This window comes from Canis aureus, chromosome 36 (genome assembly GCF_053574225.1).
Source record: "Canis aureus isolate CA01 chromosome 36, VMU_Caureus_v.1.0, whole genome shotgun sequence".
Lineage (NCBI taxonomy): Eukaryota > Metazoa > Chordata > Mammalia > Carnivora > Canidae > Canis > Canis aureus.
The window spans coordinates 23,586,916-23,612,732 of record NC_135646.1 but is presented as its reverse complement, the minus strand read 5'-3'; the positions used below and the strand labels follow the sequence as shown (position 1 = coordinate 23,612,732).

The window sequence follows — 25,817 nt, the reverse complement described above, 5'->3', positions numbered from 1 at the left end:
GTTGTTGGGTGACATTGTGAAGCTCAGAGAGCAGTGGCCACACCTGTAGCTTTGCTAAGATGTCAGGCAAAAAGAAAGCTAACTTCCATGTTTTTCTTTCTTCAAACTCTTCTCCACACAATGGTTAGAACTAGATGAGCCACATTACTGTATTGTGGTATTTCCAAAATGGAGTGTGTCAACCAAGGTAAACATTTAATTCTCTCTCAAGTAATAATAAATCTAGGTGAGAGTTTTCAGAGAATGGTCTGTTCTAATATTTTCAAGACATGGTTTCTATTTTGAGCCCCAGATTCCAGTTATATCTTACCAGCAGGTAGGAGGGAGAGGGCTAGCAGAATACAAACCTTATTCTTTTAGGAAGACTGCCTAGGAGCTTGGAGCATTTATGTAACTTCCTGAAGGTCACAGAGCTATTTGATGACAGAGCTGATTGGATCCGAGATTTGTGTAACTCAGAAGCTGTGAGACCACTCTTAGGGGGAAAGAAAACGTATAGCTGTTATACTCCAAATTAACATTAAACCTGTTAAAATTCGTATTTTGAAATAATTATGTAAAGTTTTGAATTATTTAGAGTATGGCACTATTAAGAGTGAAGAGATAAAGAGAAATAAGAATACTTGAAAACTGTATCTGTGGATGATAGGAAATAAGTATATCACCACAATAAGGAAAAAATATTCCCCTTCTGCTAATGATGTTGGAAACAGGTGAGAAAGGGTCTCTCTTGTGGGTGCTCTTAACTGTGTAGAGCAAAGTCCTCAATAAAATTAAGAACTTAATTTTCAATTCAATTTCTCGGCTATTTTCACTGAATATCTTTAGTAGCAAGGTGTTACAAAGTGTAAGTAGCTGGTCTCTCAAGTTAACATCAAGTAGAGAACAGGTGAAGTCAGACTTCATGATACCTAAAGCAATGGCCTCAACCCTAGATGCTGATCCCTGGCTATATCCATGCCTATGAAATCAGAATTCTGGGGGTGGACTCTATATTAGTTCACTAGGACTGCCATCACAAAGCATCACAGTCGAAGTGGTTCACAATTATTTGTTTATTTTTTATGATTTATTCTGTCATGATTCTGGAGGCTAGAAGTCAGAGATCAACGTGTCTGAAGGTTGGTTTCTTCTGAGGCCTCTCTTCTTGGCTTGTAGATGGTAGTCCTTTCCTTCCTGTTCCATCACATGGTCTTCCCTCTGTACCTGTCTGTATCCTAATATCCTCTTCTTCACTTTCTTCTCTATTTTTATAGGGATTTTGGCCTACCTCCATGACTTCATTTTACCTCTTTAAAGAACTCATCTCTAAGTATAGTCACATTCTGAGGTACTAGGTATAGGACTTCAACATATGAATTTTGAAGGGATACAATTCAGCTCAAAACAGGACCAAAGAACCATTGTTTTTAACCCCTATCCCCAGGTGGTTCCAAGGTGCAGCCAAATTTGACAGTGGCCTGTGTAGGATTCTCAAACCTAGCTCCATTAGAATCACCTGGGTAGCTTTAAGAAAGTAAAAAATACCCACACTTAGGCATGACTCTTAGAGGTTTGATTTGATCTGTGTGGGATGCAGTATTGTTAGTTTCTAAAAGCTCCCTGGTAACGTAAATATGAGGCTGGGTTTGAACACCACTGTCCTAATGGTTGTATTTCTTACCTGTGTAAATGAAAGCATATTTCTTACCTTCCTCTAAATTTTTTCTTTGAAAACTCATAAGAAACACAACTCCTTTTTTCTTTTTTTAAGATTTAATTTATGTATTCATGAGAGACACAGAGAGAGAGACAGAGACAGAGACAGAGACAGGCAGAGGGAGAAGCAAGCTCCCTGCAGGGAGCCCCATGCGGGACTTGATCCCGGGACTCTTAGATCAAGAGCCGAGCCAAAGGCAGACACACAACTGCTGAGCCATCTAGGCGGTCCCACAAACTCCTTTTTTTTTTAAATGAAAGATGTGTATTCAACAAAATAGTATTCAGGTCTAAAAAAAGAGCTAAGCACTTCTAAGGTGGTATAGCTTCAAATGTCAAGCATGGGTTTTGCAATATAATTTTGCATTAGACTTATTGTGTTTTTCTGCTTAGTGAAAATAAATCAAAGCAACTTGATTTATTTCATATCACGCAGAAAGCCAATGAAGTTAGGTAACTTACTTAATGATTAAGTTGACTAAGATGTCAAAACTTTTAGTGAGGAATTTTTTTTAATGTAACTTTTTTAGGTCACAGAATTTCCCTTTCAGCAAATGGAAAGTCTATTAAAAATTTTTTTTATTATTGAAGTATAGTTGACATATAATGTTATATTAGTTTCAGGTGTACAACTTAGTGATTTGACAATTCTATATATTGCTCAATGCTTACCACAATAAGTGTAGTCAACAACTGTCACCATATGTTATTAAAATATTATTTATCATATTGCCAATGCTGTATTTTCATCTCCATGACTTATTTATTTTATTAACTGGAAGTTTGTACCTCTTAATCACTTTTACCTATTTCAAGTGAGGAAATTTCTTGATTAAAGAAACGATGTTTTTCAGTTTTCAGAAGGAGGCTGGATTTTCCTCTCCAGATAATATCCAAATCTGGTAGAAATTCATTGATTTAATCAGGCCAATTTCTGTATTTTGAAATGAAGCCACTTATGTAGTATTTTTCATTACATCTTGACAACAACTGGCTGCTTCCCAGAATGCAGTACTGTGGCAGAGATTATTTTATGAAATCATGGATCAGCTGCCTTTGTAACTTGCTATAATTGATTATGTGTACATTTCTTCACTCTCTGGGCTTAAAAAAGAAGGCTGCACTTAGATAGGAAACAGTATTAATGTTTCATTGATAAAAGACCATTTCTATCATGCTCTGTTACACTGTCTTTCCTATTGTGCCTTAATGATATTTTTGGTTTCAGTTTATTTTGAAACTTGTTTTTATATACTATAATTTCTATTTTGACTGAATTACTGAATTAGAAGCAGTATTTAAGATCATAAAAACATCGGTTGAATTATATAAATATACTGTTCCAGGAGAGTGGTTAATTTTTATTTTTCCTTTCTCTCTGTTGATTTTTGACAGATCTGAGGAAATGAGCTTTTAACTAAAACAAAAGAAGCAAGAAAAACCCCTACAATTATTACAAATGTGCAGCACTTAATGACTTTCTAAAATTGTGGAGTACCCACGTCTTGCTGAAACAACAAGAATTCCAGGGGCTGAGATTAAACTAGACCCAAGTATATCAATAAGCATAGATACCTCATTTAAAACACTTAAGAGTGCAGTCCTAGAAATTCACTAGCAAAGCCCCCAAATGGGGGAACCAAATAGTATATTTTTCTCTTACTCAAACTGAGGCCTGACCTGGGACACAGGTGTCCATGCAGAGTGCGGTAGTTCTTTTGTTAATGAAGGGAGCTACTTTTGGTTAAAAACTGATTGAATAAAAAAAAAAAGAGAAATGAGGTTTTGTGTTTCAGTTGTTTTGTTTTGTTTTTTGTTTTCTGTTGTTGTTGTTGTGTTTCAGTTTTAATCATTTTTACCATGGAACTGGGAGATGAGATTTGGTCAGCAGCCTAATGCTGCTGTAATTCTCAGTTGTTGTGTGGATTATTAGCACTCACAGTTCTGTTTTCTCTCTCTCTGCCTTTTGCTGATGGAGGAAATAACAAAACCTCATAGATATGGCACCTGGCAAACATTTGCACTTTGGCTTCACTCGTGCCTTTAATCTTGTTTAATCTGTATCTTGTGGATCACCATCCAGTGGCTTCCAGATTTAACTACTCATAAAGATGTCATAGGAAGCCTTTAAAAATTGATCCTCAATTTCAGCCTAGATCTATTGAATCAGAGTTTCTGAGGATGAGGATGCAGAATCTTTGTTTGGCTCTCCTCCTGGGTGATTGCTGGTGTGGCCAGGTTTTCACTGATCCAGGAATGGTCTCTGGGGGCTTCTACTGGTCTGTTCTTGGAGAATGATCTCAATTCCTTCCACTCTTCTAAGTTTTCAGTCCTAATTTCCTTCTCAGAAGATGACTGGGTTCTTCCTTTCACTCAAAAGTAAGGCCATTCTGAAAATATCCCTCATGTTCCCTTTTGTTTACCTCAGAAACATGTCTCTAGTTATTGTCTTGCTTTGAATTTCACAGGAAAGGGCTCTCTGGTCAAAAAGTAAAAAAGTAAACTCTTGCTTTTCAGCAAGAGTCAAAAAGTAAACTCTTGCTTTTCAGTTTATACATTTTCATCTTTTTTTTTTTTTTAAGATTTTATTTATTTGAGAGAGAGCTTGAGCAGGGGAAGGAAGAGGGGAGAGAAAGGGAGATGTACATTTCATTTCCCTCAGCAGGGAGACCAATTTGGGATTCAATCCCAGGACCCTGAGGTCATGATCTGAGCTAAAGCCAGACATTAACAGACTGAGCCACCCAGGTGCCCCTATCCATTTTCATCTTTAATTTCCCTTCACACCACCATCTAACTTTTTTCTCTTCTCTTCTCTCTCTTCTCTTCTCTTCTTTCTCTTCTCTTCTCTTCTCTTCTCTTCTCTTCTCTTCTCTTCTCTTCTCTTCTCTTCTCTTCTCTTCCCTTCCCTTCCCTTCCCTTCCCTTCCCTTCCCTTCCCTTCCCTTCCCTTCCCTTCCCTTCTCTTCTCTTCTTTCTCTTTTTCCTCGCTTTCTCTCTCTTAATTGCATCATTTCTCTTTGCCTTTGAACAACATAGATTTCCCCTATCTGAAAAATTCTTCCCCCCATGTCCCCTGATACCACTGAGTTTCTCGGTCTTTTCCCCCACCAAAATTCCAGAAAGAATGATGTGTTTCTTCCTTACCACTAAGCTTTTGGGCTCTTGTTTTTACCACTGTAAACCTGCCGCCCCCCTCAGTAATTTCCTCTAATTATGAAATAAATTTTCTTTTCTAGAAGTTAGATTGACATTTCAAAGCAGGAAATAAAAAGTATGAAGAAAACTATAAAGAGAATTTTTTTCCCATCTTCTTTAGAAAATGAAATTGGAAATACAAAAAGGATACATAAATTTTATCTATTATGACATTGATGAGTAAATATGGTTATCCCAATGAAGATTCTGACCTCCCCCAAAAGATAAGTTTGGGAGATAAATCAGTCTTCTTTTTTAATTAAAAAAAAATTTTTTTTAAAGATTTTATTTATTTACTCATGAGAGACACACAGAGAGAGGCAGGGACATAGGCAGAGGGAGAAGCTGGCCTCCTTCAGGGAGCCTGATGCAGGACTCCACCCCAGGACTCCTAGATCAAGAGCCTAGCCAAAGGCAAGATGCTCAACCACTGAGCCACCCAGATGCCCCTAAATCTGTCTTAATTTATCCTTGACATAGTTATCACAAGTACTCTTGTCTAATGATCCATAATTAAGGCTTTGACTATAGTACCTGATGATGAATACTCAGATAGTTTACTACAGGATGTTTTAAATAGATCTCTCCTGATTTGGAAATTTTTTTGTCTTGTTACAGTGCAGGAATCTCATTCTTACTAGAATATCAATAATTACCACAATCTCTGGAGTTGCCCATAATTTATAAACTATTTTATTTTTCTTTATTTTTTAATTATTTAAATTAAGTGTTATGGTGAAAGTATTATATGAAAATGTTTAAGTCAAATATTCTTATAGAGCATATATCAAAAAAAATATTCTTGTTTCTCTTCTCTTACTGCCTTGTTTCACTTACTAGAAGACTGCTTCTATGTTTTTAGCTATTTGTTCTGGCATTTACTTCCTTATTTGAAAATAATATGCCTCTCGATTAATCATTTCTATTAGGCTGTATGAGGATCTTTACTTATTTATACCTACTTCCTCTTTAGGTTCAAAATCCTACCTAAATTGCAGTTATTTCCAAGTGTGCCCTGCTCTGAAATGTAAACACATGTAGTAAACACTACAAAGCTGCACTATATAATTTGGTTTATGTAGTGAAGTAAAAAAACTTTACTTCCTCCGTATATAATTTATTATGTCTAAATGTGTAGTTATATCTTTCCCCAGTATCTTCTTATGACTATGTAAATGTTTTCCACAGTTGAATGATCTGTATGACTGTATTTCTTTTCTCTTTTTTTGTTGTTATTTTTAGCTGGGGTTAATAATTGCCTTATTTTCCCCCCTTTAATGTTCTTGGATGCTATGTCTTCCAATACCCTCTAACAGTTCTGCAAAATATCCCTCAGAAAAGTATTCTATATGGTCAAGCAGCCAGATAATTTGCGAATTTCCTTTTTCTTCTGCTTCTTGGAGCCCTCTGCCTCCTGCTCCAGTGTGCGCTGTGTTCACAGGGCTTGAGGCACAGCTGTCACTCTGGGAATGCCCACTGCCTCTCTTCATGTTTCCTAAATCCATGTCCTCTTCCTTTTTGGTTTATTTTTTGGTTTGGGTAAGGCATAACTTGTAGTGGCTTCTTGAAAAAGTGTGTTTGGGAAATTAATTTTTAGACTTTGCATGTCTAAGTGAACTAGTTCACTGTAAGATGATCAGACGAGTTAGCTAGATCCTTTGTTGAGGGGCCTACTCACCCACAAAGTATCATTATACATAAATCTTTTCTCTTGAGCAGTTTAGTTTCACCAGAGAAGGATCCTCAATCTCTTGACAAGGGGAATGCATCAGGAGGGTGATGTTTGGAGTTAAAGGAATTCTGTGGTCATTTACAGATTTTCACATGTTACACTTTACTTTCAGCATTGTACCTTTCACTTGCCCTCTTTCGTGACTGCTGTGCCATTGTTCCCGTTTACTGGAAAATCAACATCAGATTTCTAGTGGGTGATGAAGGTCAGGACTTGGGAGCTGTTGTGTGCTGGTAAATGTTTAACAACTAGCTCTTTAAAAAAAACAAAACAAAACTCTGATTTGTAGCATTTGCCAGCTTCTCCAAATATTCACACTATAGTTGATTTCAAACTACCAACATGAGGTCACTGCAGAGTTCACTCTTGCAAGCTGGTACAAACCAGCTGCAGGCCACCGGTGATTGAGAGTCTAAAAATCCCTTCGTTTTAGCAACTACTTTCATCTTCCAAAGTACCCAGCATCTCCATTTCGTAAGCATTTCTAGGGGCAAATTGGCTTGCTTTTTGTAGTCATTGGCTTGACTTTTCTCCTCTTTGCTAAAATGTTTCCTCCATCTGCTTTCCATCTTCAAATGTTGGATTATAGTCACTTCTTCATTTCACTAAAGCTGGAGTTTGTGTTTTTGTTCCCTGTCGTCTTTGTGGTTTCAGAATTTTGAGAGCAGAAGGGAGCAAAAATGCCTTACTTTGCCATCATGAAACCAAAAATTCTACTCATTTTTCTAAATAAAAACTAGAGTTACAAAATGACACCTGTTGTTAATATTGTGAATGATTTTGTCTAAATCTTTAAGAATCTAACATATAGTAAAAGATGCTAAGAAGTAATTTTTGACTTTGCTACATAGACCACATTATTCAGTGCAACTCTGTAGGATGTACATTTCAGATCAAGGCATGCTTGGAAATTACAACAATTTGTGGTGGGGATTTGAACTTAAACGATGTGAAGGAATGTGGGTTAGTGGAGATATAGATCAAGTGTTGAGTAACCTTGTGTTGGACCCTCATAGGTCCTTTATCAGATATTGTAGCCAAAGGCAATATTGAATTCTGAGGAAGGTAATTTTGGGGGGAGGTTGGGTGATGGTGGGGACGGGGCATGTCTATTCAATTTTTAGATTGGAAATACAGAATTAGAAACATAGAATGTTCTAATATAAACTGTGTACATCTTTGGGTTGTTAATACCAAAAACATCCTGTTGTTTTTTTCTATTCTGTGATCAATAATGATCTGCAAGACAGGATAACATAGTGGTTAAGGCATAGAATTCTCAGTGCTTCTGTCTCAGAATACGCCTCTGTCAGATGCTTGTCATGGGACTTTGAGCAGATTTCTTCATCTCTTGGTGCCTCATCTTTTTCATCTGTAAAATTAAGATAGGAATAGAAACTCCTCATGGGCTTGTTTGGAGGATCAAGTAAATTAACATATTTAAGGCAAAGTGTGTAAAGCATGGTATGTGTTCAATAAATAGTAGTTATTGTTACTATTGTAATTGGTACTAGTGATAACCAAATTGGCATTGGCTAATACCTATTTAATAGGAAACCCTGTCTTTCATGATTCTTGGGACACAGAGTCTTCAAGCAGTGATAGTGGTGGGAGCAGCAGCAGCAGCAGCATCAGCAGCCCGGACAGGCAGGCGGGCCGGAGAGCAGCTTGAACCACACGGCTGCTGAGTCCGGCCCTCACACCCCTCAGCCTGTTCCCGAGCAGTCTGCACTGTGCCAAGGCCCTTACTTCCACATCAACCAGACCCTGAAGGAGGCCCACTTTCATAGCCTACAGCACCGAGGACGGCCTCCAACATGAAGTGCCGGCAGTTTCTTGCCTTCTGTGAAGGGACAGCGCTGTGCAGATTTGATATTTCAACTTATGATGTTTTAAAAAATTGCACAAAAATATGCCTGTTGGCTTTTCAGTCTATATTTGAAATAACAGGTCAACAGGCAGTTGTTTACTTGTGGTTTTGCTGCACTATTGCAATTTCAAAGGGGCTTTGAAGCAATTTTTTATAGGATTCTTTTGAGGGTGAGTATCGAATCCATGTCAAGGTAATGGTAGGAGGAAATCTCATCTGTGTGTTGAATCCATAGTTTGTCCAGTTCAGATTGATTTCCAAATCTGTCAATTAGAAATTCTACTTTATGTATAAAAAGGCCTTTTAAAAATGCGGATCTTCAATTTTTTTAATTCAATAAACTAGTAAAGAGTAAAAAAATTAATTATTAATTACCTATTAAATTAATTGTTAATTAATTACCTATTAATTACCTATTAAATATACATTAATGTCACATTAAAGTCATAATGCACACACATTAAAAAAATTATTTATTTATTCATGAGAGACACAGAGAGAGGCAGAGACATAGGCAGAGGGAGAAGCAGGCTCCCTGCAAGGAGCCTTATGGGAAACTTGATCCCAGGACCTCGGGATCACAACTCAGGCACACACTCAACCACTGAGCCACTCAGGCTTCTCGTAATGCACACACCTCTTACTGGAATGTGTTATTATGTTATCCATATTTCTTTGTAGCTTCATCACCCTTCCAATAATTTAGTAGAAATTCAGCACCTACTATGTATAATTTTACTCTGCTCAATGCTGAGGTTATAGTTTCCCAAATAAACTTATTCTTTGGATAAAAAATATTAGAAACTTTCCTCATTCTTTAAAAAAAATTCTAATTAAAAAAATTATTTATTTATTTGAGAGACAGAGACAGCAAGTGAGAGCATGAGCAGTGAGGAGGAGAAAAGGGAGAGGGAGAAGCAGGCTCCCCACTGAGCAGGAAACCCAACGTGGGGCTGTATCCCAGGACCCAGAGATCATGACCTGAGCGAAAGGCAGATGCTTAAATCAACTGAGCCACCCAGTTGCCCCAGAACCTTTCCTCATTCTTCACACCAAAATAAACTTGAGATGGATCAAAGAGTTAAACCGAAAAAAAAAAAAAAAAAAATAGAGCCACAGAAGTATGGTATGGGTGAATATTTCACCATGTTTGGCATAGATGAAACTTTTGGATTTATTGACATAAAATCAGAAACATTAACGCAAAAATGGGTACATTTTACTAAATAAAATTTAAGTTGTGACCGAGGGAGGAATCATCAAAACAAAGTCAAGAGTGAAATGCAAACTGGGAAAAATAATGACAGCACATATAATACTCAAGAGTAAATTTAATTACCAATTAACTGGAAAATGGCAAACAGCCTAAAAGACAACTATAAGAACAGGCCATTCACAGAAAAAGATGTTACAAATGTAAAGATCTTCAAAGTTCTTCACTAAAATTTAAAGAAATTTATTTTTATTTTTTAAAAGATTTTATTTATTTATTCATGAGAGACACAGTGAGAAGCAGAGACACAGGCAGAGGGAGAAGCAGGCTCCATGCAGGGAGCCCAATATGGGACTCAATCCCAGGTCTCCAGGATTGCCTCCAGGGCTGAAGGCAGCGCTAACCCTCCGAGCCACCTGGGCTGCCCATAATTTAAAGAAACTTAAATCAAACAAAAGATATTTTTCATTTATTGGAAATGGTGGTGTGGTTAGGGTGGGAGGAGACACACGTAGGAAGAGAAAGCCACCATTTCCAGGTCCTGAGGCAAGGGAGATTATCCTTTGGAGGTGGGATTGTTTTGGTTCAGCCCCCTCCTTGTCTCTGCTTTCAATACACCTTCTTGAATGCTCTTTCCTTGCCGTTTTGTTTCCTTGGAAAAATGTCTTGGCAGGTTACCTGAGACTTAATGAGGCCTTCCAGCTGTGCATTAGTCATACATAGCAATTACTTCACATTCATATGAGCCAAGCATGTTCAACATTTCAAAAACTCCCCTTCTGAAGAGCTAGAGTTAGCTGGCATGTGGCCATTTGGTTTGATTTTGATATTGTTTTCTGAGACCTGCTGCTGTAGATCCCTGTATACATCTTCCTCAGGGGCCCTGATTCTAGAAGAAAACAAATAAAACCCTTAGGGCTTCTGGGGGAGAAAGGGACTAAACTGGTTTGTTTGTAGGTTCAATTATTCAATAAATATTTATTGAGTACTTCCTATGTGTCAGATGCTATTCTAATCATTGGGCATATAAGAGTGAATTTAAGTTTCCATGAAGCTTATTCTGGGTGGGGGGAGGGACAGGCAGTTTAAAAAATTATATAGAAATTTCAGAAGACTGCTGTGAAGAAGGTAAAGTCAAGTAATAAAGAGTAGAACAGTGGAGGTGGTCAGATAAATATATACATATGTATATACATTACATACACACACAATAGTGCTTCTCAAACTTTAGTGCGCATCAGAATCATGTGTAAGACTTATTAAAATATTGAGATTGCTGTGCTCTCTCCCTCAGAGTTTCTGATTTAATAGGGCCCTGATATAGGGCCTGGGAATTTACATTTTTAAAAGTTTTCAGGTGCTGTTGTTGTAGAGACCACACCTTGAAAACCAATGGGGTAGGTTATTAGGTGGTCTCAGAAAGCCACCAAAGAGGTAATTCATATATTTGGGTAGAGACTTAAATGATGAGAAGGAACCAGTGAGATGAAAATAGTCAGTGCTTGGGGAGTGGAGGATGGGAATGAACAGCTTTCCAGATAAAGGAGAGAAACTGTGGTTTGAAGAAAGCAGAGAAGCCAGTGAGGCTACTAATGAATGGAGAGGACAAGGACAAGAGATGAAATCAGAGAGGAAGACACAGGGAAGACCCATGGAGAGCAGAGGTCCTCTACTCTGAAAGCACTCTTAAAAATAACAACAAACCAATGTGGAATCCACCTCCAGAGACTGATTTGATTAATCTGGGTGACACTTAGGTATTTTTAAAAGCTCTTTATGTGTTTCTGATGAGCAGCCAAAACTGAGGATGATGGATATAGGCCTTTTATAACTGTGTAAAGTTAAGATTTTATTTCAAGTGTGATGGGAAGCCATTGAGAAGTAGAGGACACACCTGGGTTTAGTTTCTAGATGCTAGAATGGATTTCATAAGGGGTTAAGAATGAATGAGGAGACGAGTCAGAAAATGTTATAATTGTCCAGGTTAAAAGTGATGTAAGCTTTGTTTAGGCAGTCACGGTGGGCATGGTGAAAAATGGGATTTCGGGTAGAACAGAAGGGACTTGCTGGTGGATTGGATATGAAAGGAGGAGAGTGGGAGTATCAACTATCATTCTAAGGTCACCTTTCAACTTGGTAAAAGATGACACCACCATTAACTGTGAACATTGGGATAGAAACAGCTTTGGGGAGAAATAAAAAAGCTTTTATTTTGGTTTTGTTAACTCAAAGATGGTCTTTAAGAACAATGAAGACCCAGATGTTTTTTAGGGAAAGAAAGTGGGAATGATGCCTTGCCCCTTTGACAGGCCTGTTGTGATAGCTGGCTAGGATAGGATTATTGTTCATGTAGATCTCACATGCTTATCGGAAATGGTAACCTCTCATGAAATGTGTGGCTTTTTAAATGGGTAATCACAATCATGGCAAGAGCTTTTTAGAAAACTTGTGTGCTTGAGCTGGTGGGCCCATGGTAGGCACTCAACTAATTCAAAATATTTTTTTGAATTAATTAATGAATGAGTGAGTGAACTGGGGACTTTTATATATCAAGCCTGTTTATCATTTTGGTGGGTGATGTGTCTTCAGATTACATTATGTAGGGAATATCAAATATCCAGCGGTTAAAAATTATGTCCTAATTAGATTATCATACAATGTTTAACTGGTCAAATAAATCCAAAAGGGCAGAAGGTTTTTGGTGTAAACTGTGTTGAATTCCTTGTGATACCCAAGGCAAAGGGATAGTACGTTGGATCTCCTAAGACCTGTCTGGAATTCTAGTTCCATGTCTCCTTGTCTTTTTGCTTTTTCTCATGAGCCGGTGTCAACTGTGGTTTTAGCAGAATCAGACCAGATATGGAACCTAATTTCACAGAAGGATCTCCTGCTTCTCTGTATGCCAGACTGAGGACAGGTTTCAGGGGCAAGAATTCCTATAAGCCAGCTTGATGCAGTGTGCAATGTGGGATCATACAGGACTTACCTAATATTTCAAAGATGATCAACATTTGCCTTTTCTGATGAATCAAAAGTCAGAATTTATTTCTGAAAAGAAGAGTCAGTTCCCAGAACTAGAGAGATCAGAGAAGAAGCTGAGAATGGTTGCCACACTGTATTCAGATGCCCAAACTTGTGAATGAGCATGTGGAGCCAGTCACTCCCTAGTTTAGGCTGCCCTGTCCCTAAATCATGGGATGGAGAGCTGCCTAAACTCATTTTTCCTTATTAGCTCCATTCAGGGACAAATGATTCTACTTCAGTCTTGTAAAATGTGAGTTAGAAGTTAAATCCATATCTTAATAACTATCATCCAAGTTCTTCTGAAGGGTGGGAAAAACTGTTTGTAAAAATAGCTTGATAATTCACTTAGAGGCACAAAGTGAAATGGGGGAACATTTGGAGGCTAGACCCAAGGTTGCAGGGGAGAAAGGGTAGGTTAACATCCTGCCATAAGGAAGGGAGTTGGTTGTGCTCTTTCCAAGGAGGTAAATGGAGAAAGTAGAGGAGAGAGAAGCTTGCAAGTGCCACAAAGCTAGGTGAAGGGACCTGTGGAAATAGTCTAGTGGTAGGATGGCCAAAAGATAAGAAGAAATGCTCAGTGTTCAATTTGAAATTGTTTGCTTTGCCCTTGTATAAACTCTTTTTATATCTCTCTTTAAATAATTGACAAAGTTGGGATCCCTGGGTGGAGCAGCGGTTTGGCGCCTGCCTTTGGCCCAGGGCGTGATCCTGGAGACCCGGGATCGAATCCCATGTCGGGCTCCCGGTGCATGGAGCCTGCTTCTCCCTCTGCCTGTGTCTCTGCCTCTCTCTCTCTCTCTCTCTCTCTCTCTCTGTGACTATCATAAATAAAAAAAAAATAAATAATTGACAAAGTCTCTCATATACATGGAAGTTTTATGTGAGTGGGGTAATGGATGGGGAATCTCAAGAAAGCATGAGTTTGGCATTGGGTCCAATGGTGGAGGACAGACAAGGCTGGGGAAACAGGAGTTGAACTGACCTTGAGAATGCAAGTTCAGGCCCACCCTTACCCTCTACACACCTAAGGAATCTTCAGAAATTTTGGGCAGGGCTTTGGTGGGAGACTCAAACCCCAGGTGACTCTTGAGTTGTAAAATTTTGGATAGCAAAGATGATTTCTCTTGGAAAATCTAGGGTTCATGCTCTTTTAAAGTGATTCAAGCCCCAGTGCCTCTTCTTCAGCTTGACTAGATGGTTCATTAAACCCATGCTCCTGACTCTTGGGTTTTTTTCACTATCTACTTCTCCAACTGGTATAGTCTCCCTTATCTGATCTCCCTTTGTTTTTGGATCTGGTTCTCCTTTTCTTGCTCTTGTGGTCTTGTGGGAGATCAATTCTTCAGTTCTGTGCCTGGGGAGGGAACTATTGTACCCTGTCCAGCACCTGAACCTGGAAGATCACCCAGGAAGGGAGGTCAGACATGATTAATATTCTGGAAATTGTACACGTGTAGACATTTGTTTTCCAAAGATCATGTATATACCATCATCACATGGATTTAAACAGGTAAGGATTTATGGCTTATCAAGTGATATTAAAAATCATTTCACTTAAAAGAGGAAGAAGACAACAAAAGATTCATTATTAGCCATCGTGTAAACACCAGAACCAGTTCCTTGAAAATATTTTGTGTACTGCAGACATCAAAATCAGCATGTATGTTTTTGGAGGAAATAATTAAAAATGCTAATATGAGATAATTTAAAAATATTAATATTTCTACTGAGTCTATTTTGCTACTTCAGCATTTGCTAAATAAAAGCAGGCAGCATTGTAAGCTAGGAAAGTGGTTTATATGTGGATACTGACCTTTTGACTTTACTCTACCAGTTGCTTAATATTCTCCTATAATGAAATTGTTTCCAGTAATAAAATTGCATTGCAAAAACTTCTTAGGTTATCTGAGGCCAAAATTAGACACCTAGAATAACAAGAAAATAATTCTTGCCTTAAGGGCTGCTTTAGACAAGAGAAGCATGATTGTGAAATCATTGTAAATGCATTTCTTCCTGTAGAATTTGCTACTTTAGGAGGTTCATTGTGTTTCAGCTCAGAGTCTAGAGGTGGGAATGGTAGAAATAGTGAGCTGAGATCAGGGATACAATAGGGTACCTGACTTGATGGCTGTATAATTTATGGCCCATTATTAAATTTAGTAAAGGTTTAGGGGATCCCTGGGTGGCTCAGCGGTTTAGCGCCTGCCTTTGGCCCAGGGCGCGATCTTGGAGTCCTGGGATCGAGTCCCGCGTCCAGCTCCCGGCATGGAGCCTGCTTCTCCCTCTGCCTGTGTCTCTGCCTCTCTCTCTCTCTCTGTGTCTATCATAAATAAATAAATACATCTTAAAAAAATAAATTTAGTAAAGGTTTAGTAACAAAATGAACAAACATATATATTTTCATACCGGCTGATTGTTAAAATAAAAATTGCACATAAATACCTGTAGTAGATCGTCTTTGTTGCTATCCAGCAGTAGTCTCCGTCCTTTTTTGGGAGCGGTGTCTCCTTGCCTTTGGTAATGGCTCAAGCTTCCAGTGGGCACTGCCTCTTTCTTTATATGACTCTCACCAACTCCATCATTTCTCTATTATCACCACAGTTCACACGGTGGACTGGTCAGTGGTGAGCTTCTGACTCAAGCTGGTCCTTTTCCTGAAATTTTCAAATGAATTAGGAAAGAGTTCCTTTGGGCTGAGGAATTTAAAAAGTATGAAACCCGAGAGCTTCTGATAGCCAGGTTGCTTCCCATAGAAGGAAACTAATCTACAGTAAAAGGGTCAGACTGTGGAGAGAAGCCTACTTCTTGCAGTTTGAGTGTTTAGTCCCTTTAATAACATAGGTAGGAACTTTAGTTTGATTCCTGTATATTTTCACTCTGCTTAAGCTGATCTAGGCTTGGTCTCTGTCACTTAGCAAAAAGAATTCTGGTGAACACACAGGCACTGTACACAGGAAAGATGTTTTATTAAAAGCTGGAAGGCTGGCATCAAAGTAACTCTGAGGTTTATAATCCTCTGAATTGGTTGCTTGTTGGGCATGACTGAAGAACATGGACTTAGGTTGGTAGAAGTCCCTTTGATTAAGTGATTGTTTTCTGATAAATATTTAATGGTCCACAAGGCCAGTCAAGAGACATAAAGACTAAGTAGTCTCTTTTGGTTGGTTAGGACAGTTGTCCAAACTCATTTTGTGATGAGTGTTCATGATTAAGTTACTGGGACTGATAGGACACTCTCACTGTGTCCCCTGCCTGAGCAAGGGGTCCTTTCTGAAGCTTGAGTCCAGACAGGCTTGGAGTATACACTTGGGGCTGTTTATTGGCAATATAGTCAAGTAGTGAAGGTTTATGTCCTGTCTTAAACCTTCCCAGCTCTAAGTCCATACTCTCTTGCTGATCAGCCAAAGAATTTGATAAACTACTCTCTACTGAAGTGAAATTTATTGGTAATGGCTTATTTTATTTCCCTTTCCAGTTAGTGCTAAGCTTTTACTTCAGTGAATTTAACGTATGATAGTAAGAGGAGGGGAGAAGACTTTTGTGTGTGTGTGTGTGTGTAAGCAGCACCCAATTAACGGTCGGAGAAAGCATTAAATTGATCATTGCTGAATATTTGCCTAGTGGTGAGCCTCTCATAGAGCATAACCACTCTTGGTAAATAGTATTTTATATCATATATGTATTCTGATAGGATCCTACATTATTGCTTTTATGTGAATTAATCGTATTTCTACATGGTATAGTCATATGTACCATTTGTAGAGAACCACCATGTGCTAGATACTGCTGGTGCTTTTAGACACTTTATCTCATTGATTTCAATCCTCAGAACAGTGTTATTTTATAGGAGAGGAAAACTAAGCACAGAGAAGTTAAGGAGCTTGGCTAAGGTCATACATCTAATGAGAGGGCATAACTCAGAGGACACTCATCAATGTGTTTTTCGTATTGGACTCCTTGCCTGATGAGTTACGGCCTTACCTGCCTTTTTAGGTGGGGAGTGGGTGGTGGTTGCCATGGTAGTCCCAAGGAAGAAGAAGTCCTCTGACAACTTGCATGGATCATGATCTAACCCAGCTGTGGAAGAGTCTTGATATGAAGTAAGAATCACTAACTCCTACACACAGAGTGCAGATTGATCATCTTCTATTTGGATCAGAGGCTAATTCCTTGGGGTTATTGGGAATTATTAGGTGGTACCTTAGGGTGATTGAATTACTGACTGAGAACTTATGGGTCTCTTAATAACTTCTTATGATTCTGATTCCTACAGGTATGTCAGAGATAGTTCATATCTGAAAGTTAGAAATGGACTAGAATTATACTCTAGCTTAATATGTTAAGATGTCAATAATCAGCATACTTCATTTTAGAAGCATCTGGGTTAAATTACTGATATTCTACTAAATTCAATTAGATCTATGAGGATCAAAATCTTTTCTATGTGTTTTATTATATTTTCTAAGTGTTTTTAATAACACTGTGTATATTCCAGAGTTTTACTTTTATTTTTAAAATGCTGTCCTATTTTTGCTAACATCCTAAGTAGACACCAATGCCATAGTAGGATAAACCTGAGTGAATCTTGATTGTTCCACAACCTGGAAATAGTACACAACTCCACGAGGGTACAAAACTGAAGCTATTTTACTGTGTGTGTGCCTGGTCTTTTATTTTTCTGCCTTGTGTCCCAGTACATGCCCTGGAGCTGGTACCCCATCATTTGGGTACATGAGTAGTTAGAACTAAAGGCCTATAAGAAAGCTTTGCTGTACCAGCTGTAGGACCTTGATCCTCATTTTTCTTAACCTTAGAATGAGATGACTGAGAGAAATGATCAGCAGATTTCATTCCAGCTGAAAAGCTGGAATTTTCTAATGCTGGAGAATTAGAGATTTGTTTTCTGGTGTCTGATCACAAAGCCTTTTGGAAGTAGAATAAAACACCACAAATTATGTTATTCACTGTGTTGAGATAGAAATTGAAGACAGGAAGGCCTGCAGAGAGTCTCAACTTAGTTTCTCAGATGGCTTGCCCCACGTTTCCTTCAAAATGATGGGGAAAGATTTTAATCTTTATTGTATTTTTACATGTGTGGTTTCTTTAATGAGCAATCAACATAGTGAGTGTTAAGAACTATGTGGTAATTTACAATTATTCTGTAGCATCATGCAATATATGTGCATCTTGGGAATAAAGGTTTTAGAGAAATTTTTTTGGCTAAAGTATGATTACATTTGGAAAGGAGAAGCTTTATAAGTGATAATAGCTCCAGACTTCTATGAATTTTATGTTTAAGTTCATTTATGGCAGGGACTGTTTTTGGTGTTCTGCAGTGAGCACTGTGCTTGGTCTTTCTATATGGCAATTATGGGAGAACTTCTGACAGGTGATAATGGTGATTTAGTTTAATTTAGAGGCTATAAAAGTATTGAAAGAAATTTTCTCTTTTCCTTCTCAAGCCTACACCCATTACCTTAATTTAAACATTTATCATCACTCTTCTGGATTATTGTAGGAGTCACCTTGCTTTTCTTCTGGTTCTCACCCTTTTCTAAATACTACTTTGTACTGGATAGAGCAAACCAGCTACAATCAGATTAAAGCCTTAAGAGGCTTCCTACTGTCTAGCAAAATAAAACCCAAACACTGTAGCTTAGCAGCTAAGATCCATGATAGTCAGGTGGGATTCCAGCCTTGTCCCCTATAACCCCCCAGCCAGTACTCTCTGTGTCCTAGTGGATTAGACTACTTGCTTCACTTGGTTGTTCTGTTTTTTGGTCCACAGGCATTTGCTTGTGCCTCTTCTTTATATATTGGCGTCCTTCCATCTTATAATTAAGTTAAGCTTCAACTGTCTCAGAAACCCTTAAATCCACTCATTCTTTCTAATTCCACATCCATTAAAGTAATTTTTCTTTCCTTTAACTCAGCTAGAATACTGAAACTTCAACATTATTATTATTCCTTTGTGTTAGTGTTGTTATATGCATATTCTTTATGTTATACCCTTTGACTGGATTCTAACTTTTGGGGACAGAGACCATCTAATGTTTTGTTTTGGTTTCATTTTGTTTTTTCCTTAAATAGTACCTTGCACAGGATTGGTTGGCCTTGGTAACTGCTAGTTGAATGGGCTAATGGAGGAAGAGTCCTGGTAAAATCCCTTCTCTTGCTGCTTCTTTCTTTGATTTAGAAATCTCTCACTAATGTGGAGTTGGTGAGTTTTGTGTGATACTGGGTACCTGTAGATGTGTTAGTCTGCCCTTAGGCCGATAAATTGTAACTACTGTTATTCTCGTCCTGAATCTACTCCTCAGATTGCTGATGTTCTCCTATTTTCAGATCATTGCCTCTACAGAGAATAGCCACTTTACTCTTGGCCTATCTGCCTCTGCTCAACCAGGAGACTCCCTCCTGGAGAGCCCTTCCTCCTGATTTAAGTGCTCAATGGAATAATAACAGTTTTTATACCCAAAGCTTTATTTGGCCCACATCTTATTTTCTTGGACATATTCCCTCTCTTCTAAGTCAAATCCTATAGTAATTGTTGGTTTCCCTTATTTTTATTTTTCACCTTCAACCAATCCCTTAATTGTGCCACATAGGTTCTGCAAAATATTTTCCATGTTTTAAGTTGTCCTAAAGCAAATCCAATCTGTTAAGAGAGGATTTTTGACCTTCTCAAACATAAAGAGACTCAATTTTTTTCAGTTCTAAATGATCAAAAAGACTCCCATGTCTGGCCTTTCTCAATTTTCTCTCATATGGCTTCCCTTTACTTTTATACTAGCTTCTGTATTTGGGTAGGTTCAGTTTATTAGCTGATAACTGCTCTCTGATTAAGAGTTTGATGGGATAAAAGACTAAAATTCAGGTGAATTGAACTTTTTGGGGGGGAGGGGCATGGGGAATCACTTAACTATTGAGTCCGTATTATTTCTAGCTTGCTTTTTAAACTACTGTATGGGGATCCCTGGGTGGCGCAGCGGTTTAGCGCCTGCCTTTGGCCCAGGGCGCGATCCTGGAGACCCGGGATCGAATCCCACGTCGGGCTCCCGGTGCATGGAGCCTGCTTCTCCCTCTGCCTGTGTCTCTGCCTCTCTCTCTCTCTCTGTGACTATCATAAATAAATAAAAATTAAAAAAAAAAAAACTACTGTATGTATATTTTTCTTTAGATATTATCATGAGAATTTGTTAGTGTAAGAATGTTGGATCAAAGCTGTTATGTTAGTGTTAAAATTTAATTCAAGAAATAAGTTATTTTGAAAAAATATAAGGGAAGCTGTTGAGCTACAGGCTGGTGAGCTAAAACATAAATAAAATAAACATCAACCCTTACAGAAATAGAGAAAATATCAGTGGATTGCAGAAAGACCATACTACCTAAGAATATTTCTGTCTTCACACTACATGGTGCACATTTACAGCAGACTCTCTGTTATCTTGTATAGTCAAATGTGGTATTCAGGCTGTTCAAATGTTTTAATCTCCAGAAAGTTACTGTAAATATTATACACAAATCACCAAGTTACAAAGAATTCATGTAAAACAAAATACTTGGCATCTAACCACTTTGATCTTTGCTTTAGAAAGTACTTCAAGATCTTGAAGTGCCACTGTGATCATCACCATAAATATTAATTGACATGATACTGAAATTGTGCCAAAACACCTGTAATGAGAGAGTTTAGTAGTAATAGCTGCCATTTTTTAAATGCTAATTACGTGTAAGTGTTCACAACCTTTCTTTGTTCAATCCTCACATCATCTCTATAACTGGCCCAAGGTCACTCACATAGCTAATAAGTGGTGGGGTTGGGCTTCAAAGCCAGGAAATATGCCTCCAGAATCCGTTTTTAACCACTAATCTGTATTGCCTCTTAATTACTACAGTGTTTTCAAATTTTGGTGTGCATAGGAATAATTTTAGGGAACTTCCAAGATGCAGATTCTTGGGCCCCAATGCAAGAGACCTGGATTCTATAGATCTGGATCTAGGCCCAGGAATCTGCATTCAAGCAAGCATCTACATGATTCTATCTCAGGTTTTTATAATGTATATTAACACAATAAACATATCTGTAATGTCTTACACTCCACCAGGATTATTGCTCTAGTGTACAGTATACTGGAACATATTCTAGATGGAGTTAGAACATTTCTTCCCACCATCTGCCCCCAAACTAGTTATGTGACTTTGGCTAAATCATTCGTGTTAGTCAGGATTATTATGGAGGCTGGTGATTCTAAAATCTGTAGTGTGGACTAGCAGGCTTGGGACCCAGAAGAGCTGATAGTACAGATAAAGTCCAAAAGTAATCTTCTGGAGAATCTTCCAGAACTCTTCTGAAGTCTTCTGGCTCAGAGAGACCAGTCTTTGTTTTTTTCAGGCCCTTAAATTGCAGAAGTCCCATTCACATTATGGAGGGCTTAACCTGCTTTACCTCAAATTCACAGATTTAAATGTTAATCTCATCCTAAAATGCCCTCCAAGTTGACACATAAAATTAACCATCATATTACTCAATTTCTCTGGGTTCCATAGGTAAAATCTCTTTGGTAAAATCATCAGGGAATTGAGACAGGTGATCATAACTATATAAAAGAGGCTCCAAATAGGTGACAAATGGGACACACCCTGACAGCTGATGGCTTTAGTTTGATTCACCCAGAGTTGTCTTAGCCAGTACTTTTTAAAATTTGAATTACCGGGCAGCCTGGGTGGCTCAGCGGTTTAATGCCAACTTCAGCCCAGGGTATGATCCTGGAGACCTGGGATTGAGTCCCATGTTGGGCTCCCTGCATGGAGCCTGCTTCTGTCTCTGCCTCTCTCTCTCTCTCTGTGTGTGTGTGTCTCTCATGAGTAAATAAATAAAATCTTAAACAAAAATTTGAATTACTGGTTAATTTACTGTGTTTTCTTCTTCTTCTTCTTCTTCTTCTTCTTCTTCTTCTTCTTCTTCTTCTTCTTTTTAATCAATGATTTGGCAACATTGCATAGCTACAGTGTAGCTGAGTGGCACATGTCACTTGTAGGGGGGTTTGCTACCTCTGTGTATCTCACTCCCTGTGTCTCACTGAGTCCATGACTTTTCTTTCTGTGAGCTGCTGAGCCCCTAAAGGCATTTGAGTTTTTGACCACTGCCTTCCTAGCTACTAAACATTTGTGGCAGCTCCACCTCCCTGATTAAAAATGACAAAGGGAGAAGTAGGATTTCTGAAACCTATGAAAGCTTATGCCAGGAAGTCACTATTTCGTCAATGTGTGCAGTATGGTTTATCAGCTCTCCTAGGGTTACCTTCTCTGGGCTCCTCAGATCACTTACCTCTTTTGAAATAACAACAGGAACGCTTTTACATTCTAGTACATCTTCTTGGTAGGAGATGATTGAAATTGTGAAGTGGGTTCTTCAGTCATGGAATGGGGTCAACCAGATTAAAAAGATGGAGGAACATTGATGTAAAAAGAGAACCTGCTACTTTTGTATGGAGTTGAAATAGTTCAAGAAGCAGTTTCAAATGTGAGGGTTATCTTTCCTATAGCAAGACTGACTTTATAGGAAAATCGAATGAGCAGTTGTTTAATAGTAAGATTTCAAAGGTAAAATAGCCTTATAGCTTCCCCAGTTGCTCTCTGAATGCTGAAATTCAACCAGGACAAAGCCTTTTATTTCACAATGGGAAAGAAAGCAGAGACCTTTGAGAAGAGTAGTAACACAGGGCCTAAGGAACAGAGCGGTGATATTAGATCCATATTGCAAATACATTTTGATGGGGGACTAGGGAAGAGGTGAAGCCCAGGGGCCGTGTAGGTCTGAAAATAGTTGAGGAAAAAAGAGTAAAGAATTTACTTTACTGACTACTTAGTATGGCTAGCCCAGCCACATATTTTTTTTTCCCAAGTAAACATGCCTATGGTCACTTTTTTTGACAAAATATGTATAAATTGCCTTCAGGACCTTGAAAATTAATTCCATCAGGCATATGGTTTGCAAACATACTCTCCTTTTCTGCGTTTAAAAAAATGTGTTTCAGATATATAGCATTATTATAGTTTCTCTAGAAGTCATCCTTCATAAAAGTAATTCAGGAATGTTAGAATCTTTGTCAGTTTCTTGGCAAACAGTGTTCGATTATATATTCATGCTCTTCCATAGGATGCACCATTTTGGAAGTATTCTGGAATGTTTCCAAATTTTATTTTGGAACATAGCATTTGGTTATCTTTATTAATCCAATCAATAATAGTTTATAATAGTCTTAAATGTGTTAGCTGTAAATCACTGCTATATTCCATTCAGCAAGAGTGTTTTGCTGTTCCGTTTCCCAGAGTATATATTCGAATATTGACTTTTGTGTGCCAGGGTTTTTTTTTTTTTTTCCTCTGATACTTGGATTGCTGTGGATAATTTGTAAGATCATTCAGAGAGAGAATGCCTGGGTTTTAGTGTCTAATGTTAGATTTTCCACTTGGGAGGCATATGCTTGTCTCTAGATTTTCCATTCTTAGAATTTCCTATTACTTTTCCTTTCTATTAATTTTGAACATATTAAGGTCATCATTTACTCTAGCCAGTTGCTTATTTTCCTCTTGAATAGATTTGTAGTTTTCTTATTTTTAAATCCACCTAGTAGTTTATTTCTAACTCCTTTTTCCTTAAGTTATAGGAAGAGAAATATTATACTTAGCAAAAGTTTTATGCTTCCTATGCTGTCTTTTGGAGTAATTTTAGTAAATTACTGACTGTAGCTCTTAGAAGATTGCTTATTATGCCATTCTGTTAGGAACTGTAGTCTTGTTTGGCTCAGAGACAAAATAAGCTTAGGGCTATGGCAATTCTTTCCCTCCAACCAGATAATAGTCTCTATATGAGAGGTGGTTTGTAAATGAAACTTCAGACTTCAGGGGTTTATTTCTGATCTACAAGGATAGGTGAAAATGGTACTTTCTCTTGGCTCAAAGGCTTGGATACTTCCTCCCTTTTCAATTCAGGTAAATGTTGGAAAGTAGGAAAAATATATTGTATTTTGGACAAATAAATAGATGGACTTGGAGGAAAACTGTATTTGTCGAAAGTAGCCATTTTATTATAATTGGAAACATGAATAAGTTGTATTTGAATAACAGAAGTGATTAAACTGTCCTTGGAATTTATATGGCATAGTATCTGGTAAAGTTTCTCTTTATTCTTTTTTTTTTTAAAGATTTTATTTATTTATTAATGAGAGACAGATTGAGGGAAGGGCAGAGACATAGGCAGAGGGAGAAGCAGGCTCCATGCAGGGGCCCAGTGTGGGACTCGATCCCAGAACTCTGGGATCACATCCTGAGCCAAAGGCAGATGCTCAACCACTGAGCCACCCAGCCTTAAGTGTTTCTTTTTAAATGAGGGAAAAATAAACTGTAAAAGACTCCATGCTCTCAGAATAGCTTGCAGATTTTGCTTATAATATCTTTATTTTCCTTCTCGTCCTCCTTCTCCTCTTAAAGATATATAAACATAAAATAAAAAATGGTATGTGTATTGATAGGTAGGGTGTCAGTGGAAAGACCACCTACTGGCCCCACGAGCAGACTGCTGGAGCTCAGGATCTACCGCACGCAGTTTGAGGCATTTAAAGAGAAGTAATATACATACGGTTTTTCTGTGTTAACCACTTGATCAATCACAGGTTGGGTTATCCATGGTGGTTTTCAAATCTCTCGTTAGTTTTTTTTCTTCAACTCAGAGTTCTTCTGAACCGCAGGTCATTGTGTGCTGACTAATGCCATCTGATTTCTTATACCAGGCTAGGTCAGACTGGGGCAGAACCAAACGTGGAAGAGGAGGTTGCTGGTCTAGCGTGGCAACTAGAGGGGCAGAGAGCTGTCGAATCTCAGGGAGGATTGGTCCTTGCAGCCTTGGGAAAACCTGCTTTTCTACCATGTGGGTGACTCTCCCTTTATGTTAGAGGTTTTGTTCATTTTCTGTTCACTCATTGATAACGGTCCTAAGTTTTGAAGTAACTTGGGTATCATTAGATACATACTGACTACTGGAATGCATTCTAAGCTGAGTAGTTAGAACTGAAATAGTCTGCTCAAAGGTAGAATACGGTTTTCCATTTCGTTTGTTAATTAACTTGGGGGGTTTCTTTAGTGATTCTCTGATGATTTGCATACATATTCATTAACTACTTGACAGTTCAAAGTTGGTCAGAAAAGCTATGTCTCCCTCATGATCCTAATGAAAAGGTAAGAAAGCCACAGGAAAAATTATGTCTTCTCGCTTGGCTTATTTTTAATATTAATACAATGTCAGTGCTCTTTAAATGCTGAACTTTGTAATGCATATGTACTCTGAATTATCTTGTTCAATAGAGAGAAGCAGTGGAAAAAAATTATATGTTTCCTCCTGTAGCTCAAAGGCCTGATCCATCAGAGCTGTAAAAATTAGTCATCTTGGGTGACTTTCGGTTCCTCCCTATTCTTGTAAGGCTGACTCTCTTCCATACACTAATATTCTCTAACAGCTTCCCGCTGGCAATGTGTGTCTGGCTAAGTAACTTCTAGTAATGTAGCCATTGTTGAGCTTAATTGTCTTTCACTTATTATTCTAGTGTCATTCTATTACATTAAGATAATTTACAAGTCTACTTTGCCTATGTAGATATTGCTTTAGAGCATTACATTGTGCTCTAGAATTTCAAGGCTCTGAAATTATTTTCTACTTTTTTAAGAGTCCCAAAATCAAGTTGTTTTCTGTTATTTTTAAAAATTTCACAAGTAAATTGAATTAAGTTGGATGGACCTCTGTCTTGGGAGAGCTAAACCTAAGTGGTCACATAAAATTCAGACTATGGAGGCCTCAGGAGGCTAATTTTGAAGTTCCAGCAAGGTGAAAGCGTAGCACAGAATTATCAGAGACCTCCTAATAATGATAATAATGAGAACAGCTGTCGTTTGGGGGGTACTTATTAGGTTTTGGACTCTTTATATATATTATCCTAAGGTAATCAATTGGGAAGGTAGGATACAATTCAAATTCCTTTTCTTTGCATAGAAGAGCTTTCAGCATATCATAGCAACAACTTAGCT

The 25,817-nt window shown here is 38.1% G+C and overlaps 1 protein-coding gene and 1 long non-coding RNA gene across 2 annotated transcripts in view; one reads left to right on the top strand and one right to left on the bottom strand.

Annotated features, from left to right (window-relative positions):
- The window catches only part of PLCL1 (phospholipase C like 1 (inactive)), a 326,629-nt gene that overhangs the window by 122,247 nt on the left and 178,565 nt on the right, over positions 1-25,817 (top strand). The gene's annotated exons all lie outside the window — the stretch shown is intronic.
- On the bottom strand, positions 5,455-24,756 carry LOC144305768 (uncharacterized). Its single transcript, XR_013372830.1, has 3 exons — positions 24,379-24,756; positions 15,177-15,388; positions 5,455-7,999 (listed from the first exon to the last, which is right to left on the bottom strand). It is a non-coding gene; the product is annotated as an uncharacterized LOC144305768 (long non-coding RNA).